Genomic DNA, 12,627 nt, shown 5'->3' with positions numbered 1-12,627 from the left:
TTACCCTGTCCATGACCCTCACGATTTTATAAACCTCTATCAGGTCACCCCTCAGCCTCTGACGCTCCAGGGAAAACAGCCCCAGCTTATTCAGCCTCTCCCCATAGCTCAAATCCTCCAACTCTGGCAACATCCTTGTAAATCTTTTCTGAACCCTTTCAAGTTTCATGACGTCCTTCCAATAGGAATATTGGAATTCTTTAGGAAGGAGACCAGAACTGCACGCAATATTCCAAAAGTGACCTAACCAACATCCTGTACAATCGCAACATGCTCTTCTAACTCTTATACACAATACTCTGACCAATAAAGGAAAGCATACCAAACGCCTTCTTCACTATCCTATCTACCTGCGACTCTACTTTCAAGTAACTATGAACCTGCACTCCAAGGTCTCTTTGTTCGTCAACACTCCCTAGGACCTTACCATTAAGTCTTGCTACTCTTATTATTCTTTTTCTCCTGTCTATTCTTATTCTCCTTCTTATTTTTGACAATCATTTTTATCTTTCTTCATAATATTTTGAGAGGTTCAACTTAAACCTTTCTCACTCTCCCATATCCCAGGAGAGGGAAGACTGTGTGCAGACTCATCCCAGCCACTAATTTGTCAATGGTCCTCCAATGACGGGTGATTGTTTTACTGAAGAGCCTATTTGACATTGAAGCAATGTGTGTTTTGCAAGTGGGCAGATACTTGGGAGATTCCTGTGGTGACTGAGCAGAATTTAACGTTCCATTGAAGTCGTTTGTGCTGACATGGGGTCTTTAGAAAAAAAGTGTTAAATAAAAGGCACTGGAAAGGAACAATTAAATGGCTATCTTCTTGTTGGAAAAATCTTCTGGGGTCACAATACAGGAATAAATATGAAAGAGGTCACCAAAGCAGATACCCGTTGTTTATTCCATGCAATAAATCCGAAGTGAATGGAACGGTCTGTTTGTCCAGGAATTAAGAGATTTTAGTTGAACAATTAAATAGAGATTAAAAGTAAACTGTTATACTCTATGTACATTGACATGTTATCCAATTACAGTTTCAGAGGCACACAGCGATAATATTTTAGGCTTGTGTCATCAAACTACATAGTGTTAAAGATCCCCTATTGGGACCTTTTTTTTTGCAGTTATAGAGTGTTTTTGATGTTTAGACAGACATTTAAATTAAATCACTAAATAGTAATTAGGATGAAGCCCCAGCTAAGAGATGATTTCATGAAGCATGCCAGGGAAAAGCTGGCTTTGCAGTGTCTTATGCTGCTTTTACTTTGAGTCCCGACCCTTGTATTTGCTGTGACTCTCATACCAGAGAATATAGCAGCACAAGGTCTCTGAGTTCTTCCCACATTATCACGTTCTTACTCCCTCTGGCTCCGTGTGTAATGCCAGCTGTGGAGAAAGAAAAGGCATGCATTTACGTGGCGCCTTTTCAGGCCATTCTAATGCACCTCATGACAAATGACGAACATTTGAAGTTCATTCACTGCTGTGATATATGAAACACTGAAAACTGTTGGGAAATGAGAAATAAATGAGAAGCAAACGGGGAACATGAAAAGAGAAGCACCTAACATTAGAAAGATCTCTAAAATAGAAGAAAAACTGCAAACGCTGAAACCAAAACAGAAATGGCTGGATAAAACTCAGCAGGTCTGTGGAGAGAAAGCAGAGTTAACATTTCGTGTCCAGTGACCATTCTTCAGAACTAGCAGTAGTAGCTAGGAAAAGGTGGCAGATGCTGAAGTCAGGGGGTGGGGGCGTGGAGGTTGCATGAAAAGACTGAGAGGATAGGTGGAGACTGAGCCCAGAGGGACCGAAAGACAAAGCAATGGATATGGTGTGCTCGGGAAGGAGAAAAGCTGGTAGCATGGAGCACATCTAGGTGAAAATGGGGTGACCGTGCTGGCAGAGCCTGCTGGGTAAAAGACATGGAAGAGGTGTTCATGCCCTAAAAGGATTGAACTCAATTTTGTGTCCAGAAGACTGTAGGCTCCCGAGATTCCACTCCACTGAGAGATGTACTGCATTTAAAGGGCCAGAGGTTCCCATTTCTGCCACCTCCATTGGGATGCCAGTCTCCGGCACGTGTTTCCCCTCCCCTCCCTTATCAGCGTTCCGCAGAGACTGTTCCCTCCAGAGCATCGTGGTCCACTCTTCCTTCACTCCCAACATCCCCCTGCCCATCCCCCGATAGCACCTTCCCCTGTAACTGCAGAAGGTGTAACACCTGCCCATTTACCTTCTCCCTCCAAGGCCCCAGACACACATTCCTGCACTTCGCTCAATCCCTGGATTCACTGCTCACCATGTGGCCTTCTCTACACCGGCCAGGTGAAACACAGACTGGGTGACCGCTTTGCAGAACACCTACATTCTGTCTGTAAAAATCACCCTGAGCTTCCATTTCCTGCCACTTTAACTCACCACCCTGTTCCCTGGTCAACATCTCTGTCTCAGGCTAACTGCAGTGTTCCCAGTGAAATTCAGCACAAGCTGAAAGAACAGCATCTCATTTTCTGCTTGGGGACCCTGCAGCCACCATGAAATCAATATCAAGTTCAATAACTTACTGACCCGAGCACCACCTGCCATGTTCTTTAACCACCTCCACATGCAGGTCTTATGAGCACATTGGCAGCTTTCAACATCATTTCCACCAACTTATGGACCCTGTCATCAATGTTCCCCCTCTCCCAGGTCACCATTGCCCATCCCTTTGTTTGCCGAACTGTCTTTCTCTCCCTCTGGGCTCCGTCCCACTCCTTTATCATTCCTCCATCCTCTGTCTTCAGCCTGTACCTCACCTTTTCCTAGCTACTGCCAGTTCAGAAGAAAAGTCAGTGGACCTGAAACATTGACTCTGCTTTCTCTCCAAAGATACTTCCAGACCTGCAGAGTTTCCCCAGCAGTTTCTGATTATGTTATAAAAAGAATCTCAATGTCTTCAATAGAGATATAAACAGCAGAAGTGTGATAAAATGAAGAGTGGATTTGATTATGGACTAAAACAGGGACTGGGGGTGAGAATGGGAATATTAGGAGATATTAGGATAGATGATAAATGATTTAAATAACTCAAGCCAGGAAGAATGTTCCAGAAAATAAGCGAAAGCACTGTAGTAATATTTTATTGTTCCAAGCTTAGATAAAAGTGATGACCAAAATGGTATGTTGGCTGTCCACAGGATCATGCTGCCCTTGTACACATTTCCAGAGGACAGTGACATTTGCACGTATTAATGTTTAACTAGTACAGACCTATGATTCTGTTCACAGTGTGTCAAAGATCTTCTCAGAACATTGGTACTGTCCCCAGCTTCACCAGGGACATGGTGACCCCCAAAGTTTGTGTACAATGAGGGGGTTAGGATGTTTTTGACGTGGGTTTCTCAGTGTTCGAGAGTGCTCAGGCTGGGTTCCAGAGGTTCCAGCATGGGCACAGATAGCATCAACAACAATTCTCATTTAGATAAGCATCTTTAACATGGTAACACTATCCAAGATACTGTGCAGGAAAATGGTGATCCATTAAAATTTGGCATCGAGCCATATATACAGCTGCTGGCGAGCAAAGGGCTAGAGCAAAGAGATAGATTTAACCCAGCATCTCGAAAGAGGAGACAGAGGAAGGGAGAATTAGTGATTGAATTCTGTAGCCTAGGGCCTTGGCAGCTGAAGGCAGTACTGCCAATTGGGGTGCCACTCAAATTGGGATAGTACAAGAATCTAAAATTGGAGGGTCCATCAGGCAGACTCAATGTGATTCCCTGTGGGAGAAAAGGGAAGCAGAGGATTTCTCTCGGAGGGCTGGGAGTGCCGGGAACTCTTCCTCAAAAGGTGAAGGAAGCAGATTCCTTGTTTACATCAAGTTAGAAATAGATCAATTCTTGGTAAGTGAGGAGGTGGTGAATAGTTTTCGGGGCTAGGCAGAGAGGTGGAAAATCAGATCAGCTGTGATGTACTGAAATGGTGAAGCAAAGACCGACTGTGCCCTCCCTTCCTGCTCCCATTCACATTTGGAGCTCAGACATCTCAGTGAGGACTGAGGGGTTGACAGGACCTTATAGGGAATAGACGACCATTGAGGAAACCAAACACAACTGCACAAATTTCAATATCAAAGACATTGCTTGACTAGGGGACAATGTTGGTCAGCAATCGAGTGGCAATGGCTAAGTAGAGCTCAGTGTGAGTTAAGAAACAGATAACAGAGTTTTGGATAATTTCAAGCCAATGCAGTTTGGCAAGTGGAAGGTCAAGTCTAAAGGCGTGGATGAAGGTTTCAGTAGCAGATGAGCTGAGGCAGGGATGGTGATGAGGCAATTAAGAAATTCCGTATTGTCAAACCTCCAGCCCTACCTGGATGAGGGGAGTTTGGGTGAGGGGCTCCGCAGTGTTTCTGCCTGGGGCAGACAGCTGGAGAGATACCGCCCACTGTGCATTTGGCTGGCCTAGCTCATTAACACAAGGTGTAAGATGCTCTTGAAAATCACTCTGCAGTTTAACAGTTGTAAACCATTACCCTTTCACAATTATTGCTGCAGCATATTAAGCATGCCTTTTGAAACTTGCACTTCTGTTCACTGCCAAATATGATCTTTTCTCAGAACAATCTGAGGTAATGTTACAGTTCAGTGAATTGTCGCATCATTATCTGACCCACTAGTGGTGGGCTATTTTATCCCACTCCTGATAGATTGTGTATCCTACTCTGGGAACCATGGAAAGTTATCAGAATATTTTGTTTTTAGTTGGTGCCCCTGAGCTTTCCCTCTGCAAAGATATTTTTCCAGTATTTTTTCATCTCACTGGTACAGTGACAATTCTCATACTGACTCCTGATCATGTTCACGGACACTAACACATCTCACTGTTCAGGATTCCTGTCCCTGAAGTCTGATTGGAATTGCTACTGGAACCACAACCATCTTTTATGTTAATCTGGAAGCTCAACTGGAGGCCTAATTTTCATCAAACGCACTGCCAATCCTTCTCTTTTCCCAACTGGAATGGTCTACATTTAGGTTGAATTACCCCTCTTAGTATCTTACCCAATCTCACTGCTCATTCACATCAGAATGGAATATTGTGTTGTGTCGGGTGTCAGTGTATCCCAGTTTAACCTCTGGTACTGCAGCACATTCTCAGGATGTGGGTATCACTGGCTGACCAACATTTATTACCTGTCCCTAGTTGCCCTTGAGAAGGTGACAGTGAGCTGCCTTCTTGAACCACTGCAGTCCACCTGCTCTGGGTTGATCTACAATGCCCTTACTGAGGGAATTCTGGGACCTTGACCCAGCAACAGTGAAGGAACAACGATAAAATTCCAAGGCAGGATGTACGTAGCCTGGAGGGGAACCTCCAGGTGATGGTGTTCCCATGTATCTGCTGCCCTTGTTCTTCTAGCTGGAAGTGGTTATGCATTTGGAAGATGCTGCCTGAGGATCTTTGATGAATTTCTGCTATGCATCTTGTAAGTGGTACCCACTGCTGCTACTGAGTGTCGACTTGGAAGGGAATGGCTGCCTGTGGATGTAGTGCCACTGGAATAGGTTGCTTTGAGCTGGATGGTGTTGAGGTTCTCGAATGTTGGTGGAGTTGCAACCACCCAAGCAAATAGGGAGTATTCTATCACACTCCTGAGTTGTGCCTTGTAGATGGTGGACAGGCTTTGAGGAGTCAGGAGATGAATTACTGGCCAGAATATTCCTTGCCTCTGACTTGCTCCAATAGCCATTGTTTTTATGTGGTGAGTCCAGTTGAGTTTCTGGTCAATTGTAACCCTGAGGATGTTGTTAGTGGGGGATTCAATGATGGTAACACCACTGCGTTAGTAATTAGATTGTCTGTTATTGGAGTTGGTTATTGCTTGGCATTAGTGTGGTGCCCAGGTTGCTTGCTACTTGTCTGCCGAAGTCTGGATATTGTTGCATTTGAACATGTACTGCTTCAGTCCCTGAGGAGTTGCAAGTGGTGCTGAACATTGTGCAATCATTGGCCAATATCCCCACTTCTGATATCACGCTGGAGGGCAGGGCACGTTATAAACTCACAACTTGCATTACTCAGCGACAATAGCACCACCCAGTGACCCAATCACTGACACATTTAACAGAATACCTCAAGAATGAATGCAAAGGAAATAACCCTGATCAAATCTGGCAGAGCAGTTGTTATCAGTGAGCGGGAACTCGAGCTCTCGGTAATCATCGGGCATGAATGGGTGAATTGTATTGCTGGCTTCAGGAGCCTAATGAGAATGGGGCTGAGGGGATTGCATGTGCCAACAATGAAGGCACCTCAGGACTCTTCCTGGAGGTGGCTGCCAATACCAACACTGAGCCGACCACCCAATCAGAGTACTCATGGTCTGGAGCTTTGGGAAGCCATGGGCATTCGTAGGACAGTTTGGAGAACTTCCTTCAAAGAAAAATGGGAACACTATGGACGCTGGAAATCTGGAACAAAAACAGACGTTGGTGGAGTAGCTCAGCAGATCGGGCAAACAGGTGTCTCTGTTATTGGAGTCAGTGATAATTGAAGGGAGGGGAAATTGGATTGGAGGGAAATGCTATTTGCTTGATAGCTGGGGTCACAAGGTCAAAGGTTATCCCTCGATTCAAGGGATGATGCCTACTCGGGGACATGGGATTCTGTTGTGGGCCTTTATGGAATCAAACATGCTGATTCTTGATCCATAGAACTCTGGGCACAACTACATATGGAAAATGCTGGGGTAAACTCAGCAGAATCTGGCAACAGCTCGCACCTTCCGATTGAACAGGGCTGGCTAAGTAACAGTGTTCACAATGTAAAAAGCGAGGGGTGAGGAGAGGGCGGTGTTGTAGCATGGAGTGGAGGAGGGTTGTGGAGGATCAAGTGGAAGAGAAGGGGAAGGCATTCCACAGCAAAGGGCAAAGGAGGTGCAAATGCAAGTAGAGAGGACACGTCGACAGAAGAGTACATGTTCAGGACCCAAAATAGTCAGCTGTGCTGAAACCGACTAGGGGAAAGTGAGGACTGTAGATGCTGGAGATCAGAGTCAAAAAGCGTGGTGCTACAAAAGCACAGCCAGTCAGGCAGCTTCTGAGGATGAAGAGTTGATGCACGAAACGTCGATTCTCCTGCTCCTCGGATGCTGTCTGACCGGCTGTGCTTTTCCAGCGCCACACTTTTTGACTTTGCTGAGACCGAGCCCGTTGCAAACAAACATTGAGGGGATGGGAAGCAGTCAGCAAACTCTTCAGGCGTATGGATCAGGACATCCCATGAGCTATTGGGATACGGAATGCAGGATTTCATTCCATATCTGCTGCCACCCGGCCCAATCATGAAGGCATTTGGATTCCAAATGTGATGTAGCTTGATGGATAAATGGTCACCATTCTGAGCAATTCGTAACAAATTTTTTCCAGTCATTTATGTCGATGCTGCCACACTACACACAGAGGGTCTATCAAGTGTTTGTCCTCCCCAAAAGAGAAGATGCTGGAAAATCTCAGCAGGTCTGGCAGCATCTGTAAGGAGAGAAAAGAGCTGACGTTTTGAGTCTAAATGACCCTTTGTCCTCCACTGGAATGTTGGCCATTTGAGAACTGAGAAACCAACGCTGTATGGAGGGAGTTGGTGAGGGTGGGATATTTTCGATGTGTGGACAGTATCCTGTCCATCGCAGTTGATTTTTGCAGAGGTTTTGTCTGAATGCTTGTTCGGCTGGTCTCTAGAAGGGCCTCCCTTTGAATCCAGAGGACGTAGCAGAGGCAGCTCCAGCGCTCTGGTGTGTGACTGACACACAGTCAAGATCTCAATGCAAGAGTCTGGAGTGGGGTGCAGCCTTTGCTGCTGATGGTTCCCTCTTTGAAGATGGAGACTTCTGCTCTGAGGCTGTGAGCATTAAACTGTCATGTTCCACACACCGTGGGTTTGGGTGGGGGTGGGGAGCTGCAGCATTGGCTATCGATGATGAGCTGAAGAAAGGTATACAATGGCCCCCTACATTTGAAAGTCCTAAAACAGACTTATTGAGCAGCACTCCCCTGAACCCCTGCAACTAAGGCCACTATGTTTTTCAGACTGGAGGCCTGTGACCAGTGGAGTGCCACAAGGATCGGTGCTGGTTCCTCTACATTTTGTCATTTACATAAATAATTTGGATGCGAGCATAAGAGGTACGTTTGCAGATGACACCAAAATTGGAGGGGCAGTGGACAGCAAAGAGGGTTACCTCAGATTACAATGGGATCTGGACCAGATGGGCCAATGGGCTGAGAAGTGGCAGATGGAGTTTAATTCAGATAAATACATTGTGCTGCATTTTGGGAAAGCAAATCTTAGCAGGACTTATACACTTAATGGTAAGGTCCTAGGGAATGTTGCTGAACAAAGAGACTTTGGAGTACAGGTTCATAGCTCCTTGAAAGTGGAGTCGCAGGTAGATAGGATAGTGAAGAAGGTGTTTGGTATGCTTTCCTTTATTGGTCAGAGTATTGAGTACAGGTGTTCGGAAGTCACGTTGCTGCTGTACAGGACATTAGTTAGGCCACTCTTGGAATATTGCATGCAATTCTGGTCTCCTTCCTATTGGAAAGATGTTGTGAAACTTGAAAGGGTTTAGAAAAGATTTACAAGGATGTTGCCGCGGTTGGAGGATTTGAGCTATAGGGAGAGGCTGAACAGGCTGGAGCTGTTGTCCCTGGAGCGTCAGAGTCTGAGGGGTGACCTTATAGAGGTTTACAAAATTATGAGGGGGCATGGATAGGGTAAATAGGCAAAGTCTTTTCCCTGGGGTGGGGGAGTTCAGAACTAGAGGGCATAGGTTTAGGGTGAGAGGGGAAAGATAAAAAAGAGACCTGAGGGGCAACCATTCCACACAGAGGGTGGTACGGGTATGGAATGAGCTGCCAGAGGAAGTGGTGGAGGCTGGTACAAATGCAATGTTTAAGAGGCGTTTGGATGGGTATATGAATAGGAAGGGTTTGGAGGGATATGGGCCGGGTGCTGGCAGGTGGGACTAGATTGGGTTGGGATATCTGGTCAGCATGGACGGGTTGGACCGAAGGGTCTGTTTCCATGCTGTACATCTTTATGACTCCATTACTCTAAAGAATTGATTTCTCTGAATGCTTGTCTGCTTAATATTTCAAATAGTGTTATACTGGAATTATTGCTATGGTAACAGTGTCAGGCTCTTCCCAGGCAGTTCTCCAGTACATAGCTGCAAGCCCTTGACTGTCTACTGAGAGAATCTAGTGCTTCTCAATGTGCTAATTTATTCACATTGTTGAGGTAACTGCCAGGTACAACACAGCCCAGAAGCCAATTTAGGCCAATATCAGACAGGAAACATGTCAGGAGCTATGCCATACCTTACTGAGTCAATTCAACTTGGAAAGAACATGCCTGTTAATGTTCCCTCCAACATTCACTTTCCGAGATACAACATTTACTCAACTTCAACAATTTTTTCATGGACTGTCCTGAAGACAGTAGGAAAGACAATTCTTTTTGTTTCAATGTGACTGTGCTGGCTTAACATGTTTGAGGCTGCTAAAAGCAACAGATAATGTTGACCATGTCAGGCTGGTCAATAACAGTACAAGTGCAGGTTAGGGTCTTCGCTGGAAAAGAGATCAATTCTCAACACATCAGCAGAAAAAATCTCTTCAGCGAGTGAGGAGTTAGTTTGTAGGAAACCTCCCACCCACAGGACGAGGGAAACAGACACATGGAATCACCAGCGTTTACAAATCACCTTCTGTTCCAACCCTTGGACAGGGCAACAGCAGAAAACTAACTAACCAAATTTACTGAAAGTGACACCCCGTCCCTGCAGTACAATGAAAACATTTACAACAGGATTTCACTTTCTATAGACTTTATCTTAATACAAATTAGGATCAACACAAATTTAACATCAATTGATAGGAAACGTGACTTTGATTTGATATGACAAAGGTATGTCTTACACAACCACATCAGGGTGGTACCACTTAGAATCATATAATCCCTACAGTATGGAAGAAGGCCATTCAGCCCAACAGTCCACACCGCCCCCAGACCCATCCTATCCCTGTAACGCTGAATTTCCCATTGTTAATCCACCTTGCTTGCACATCACTGGATACTACAATCTAAGTTTGTACGAAGATTTGTAGCTCGGGTACTCGTTGTTGTGGTTCTGATCGCCGAGCTGGGAATTTGTGTTGCGGACGTTTCGTCCCCTGTCCAGGTGACATCCTCAGTGCTTGGGAGCCTCCTGTGAAGCGCTTCTGTGATCTTTCCTCCGGCATTTGTAGTGGTTTGAATCTGCTGCTTCCGGTTGTCAGTTCCAGCTGTCCGTTGCAGTGGCTGGTATATTGGGTCCAGGTCGATGTGCTTATTGATTGAATCTGTGGATGAGTGCCATCCCTCTAGGAATTCCCTGGCTGTTCTCTGTTTGGTTTGTTCTATAATAGTAGTGTTGTCCCAGTCGAATTCATGTTGCTTGTCATCTGCGTGTGTGGCTACTAAGGATAGCTGGTCGTGTCGTTTCGTGGCTAGTTGGTGTTCATGGATGCGAATCGTTAGCTGTCTTCCTGATTGTCCTATGTAGTGTTTTGTGCAGTCCTTGCATGGGATTTTGTACACTACATTAGTTTTGCTCATGTTGGGTATCGGGTCCTTCGTTCTGGTGAGTTGTTGTCTGAGAGTGGCTGTTGGTTTGTCTGCTGTTATGAGTCCTAGTGGTCGCAGTAGTCTGGCTGTCAGTTCAGAAATGTTTTTGATGTATGGTATGCAAGGACTGCACAAAACACTACATCGGACAAACAGGAAGACAGCTAACGATCCGCATCCATGAACACCAACTAGCCACGAAACGACTCGACCAGCTATCCTTAGTAGCTACACACTCAGATGACAAGCAACATGAGTTCGACTGGGATAACACTACTATTATAGGACAAGCCAAACAGAGAACAGCCAGGGAATTCCTAGAGGCATGGCACTCATCCACAGATTCAATCAATAACCACATCGACCTGGACCCAATATACCTGCCACTGCAACGGACAGCTGGAACGGACAACCAGAAGCGGCAGATTCAAACCACTACAAATGCCGGAGGAAAGATCACAGAAGCGCTTCACAGGAGGCTCCCAAGCACTGAGGATGTCACCTAGACAGGGGACGAAACATCTGCAACACAAATTCCCAGCTCGACGAACAGAACCACAACAATGGCCAATCTACTTACTCTGTACATTTTTGGACTAAATCAGAATTGACATGATACCAGGTTATAGTCCAACAGATTGGTTTAAATCACAAGCTTTTGGAGAAGCACCTCCACATCATCTTTGTACACTGGGAGGAAACCTGAGCACCCAGAGGATACCAATGCAGACACTGGGGGGATATGCAAACTCCACACAACCATTCACTCAAGGCTGGAATTGAACGTAGGTCTCTGGCACTGGTGAGGCAGCAGTGAGCCACCATGCCACCCCCATCTGCAGATCCAAAGTTCCCTAACTTGGTGGCCAATGCAGAGGATCTCTCAGTTAGCCCCCTAGCCATGTGCACTGCAACTTTTTAAGATTAGATTAGATTAGATTCCCCACAGTGTGGAAACAGGCCCTTCAGCCCAACTAGTCCACACTGACCCTCCGAAGAGTAACCCACACAGACCAATTACCCCAGACTGAAGCAGCTAACTCTACGGGCAAGTTAGCATGACCAATTCACCTGACTTGCACATCTTTGGACGGTGGGAGGAAACCCACGCAGACATGGGGAGAATGTGCAAACTCCACCCAGACAGTTGCCCGAGGCTGGAATCGAACTTGGTTCCCTGGCGCTGTGAGGCAGCAGTGCTAACCACTGAGCCACTGTATTCCATCCAAGCTCACAGTCACCAGTTAACACTGACAGGGGACACCTCTTCACCCAGGTCTCGTTTGTCCTGACGATGCAGTTCTCCAGAGACCTTTCAAGAGGCCGACATAAACTCAAAACCTCTGACACCAACTCTCTGTCTGAGCTCTTTGTTTCACTTTGAGGATTCAGTTTCTCCTAGCTCGCCCATGCATCATCTCACCATGAGTTTCTAGATTGTATTTTTCTTCGTACTACCAAACAAAAAACTCACCTATTACTCTAAAGCTTTGCTGGCTTCTCCTCACATGAACTCAGTGTTCCCTTTGTGTCTCTGTCTGTAAGCTGCTTAACTGCAGCTTCCAGCTCTCCTTTCTGTCTGGCCATACTGTGTCCTTTTCTTAACTTCCTTCCTGTTGATAACTGTTCAAACACCAAGGATTGTCAGGTTGCTTACATTCAACAAAACAGGCCCGTAGGCTATTGTTGCAAACTCTCAGAAGTTGTTTTTTTCAAACCATTTTAAAAACAAATAAAGATATCCCAAACATTTCTCAGTAATTATAAAGTTCCTTAGTGTTACTGTTTACTGGGTTAAAGTTCATCACACCTCCATAACATCTTGACTTGGAAATATAATGCTGCTCCTTCTCCGTTGTTGGGTCAGTATCCTGGAACTCCCTCACTAACTTCACTGAGGGTGTACCATCACTTCATTGAGGTTCAAGAAGGAAACTCTACCATAAAGGCTAGTTTGGTATGCTCAATAAA

At 45.5% G+C, this 12,627-nt stretch overlaps 1 long non-coding RNA gene across 1 annotated transcript in view; it reads right to left on the bottom strand.

Moving 5' to 3' along the window:
- Positions 1-1,341: 1,341 nt before the first annotated feature.
- The window catches only part of LOC140464581 (uncharacterized), a 42,320-nt gene continuing 31,034 nt past the window's right edge, over positions 1,342-12,627 (bottom strand). Inside the window, exon 3 of the long non-coding RNA XR_011954942.1 lies at positions 1,342-1,389. This is a non-coding gene — a long non-coding RNA (uncharacterized lncRNA). The remainder of the gene's footprint in view (positions 1,390-12,627) is intronic.

This window comes from Chiloscyllium punctatum, chromosome 40 (assembly GCF_047496795.1).
Source record: "Chiloscyllium punctatum isolate Juve2018m chromosome 40, sChiPun1.3, whole genome shotgun sequence".
NCBI classification, from domain to species: Eukaryota; Metazoa; Chordata; class Chondrichthyes; order Orectolobiformes; family Hemiscylliidae; genus Chiloscyllium; species Chiloscyllium punctatum.
Note: the sequence above shows the minus strand (reverse complement) of the source record. Positions and strands in the feature narration are given on the sequence as shown.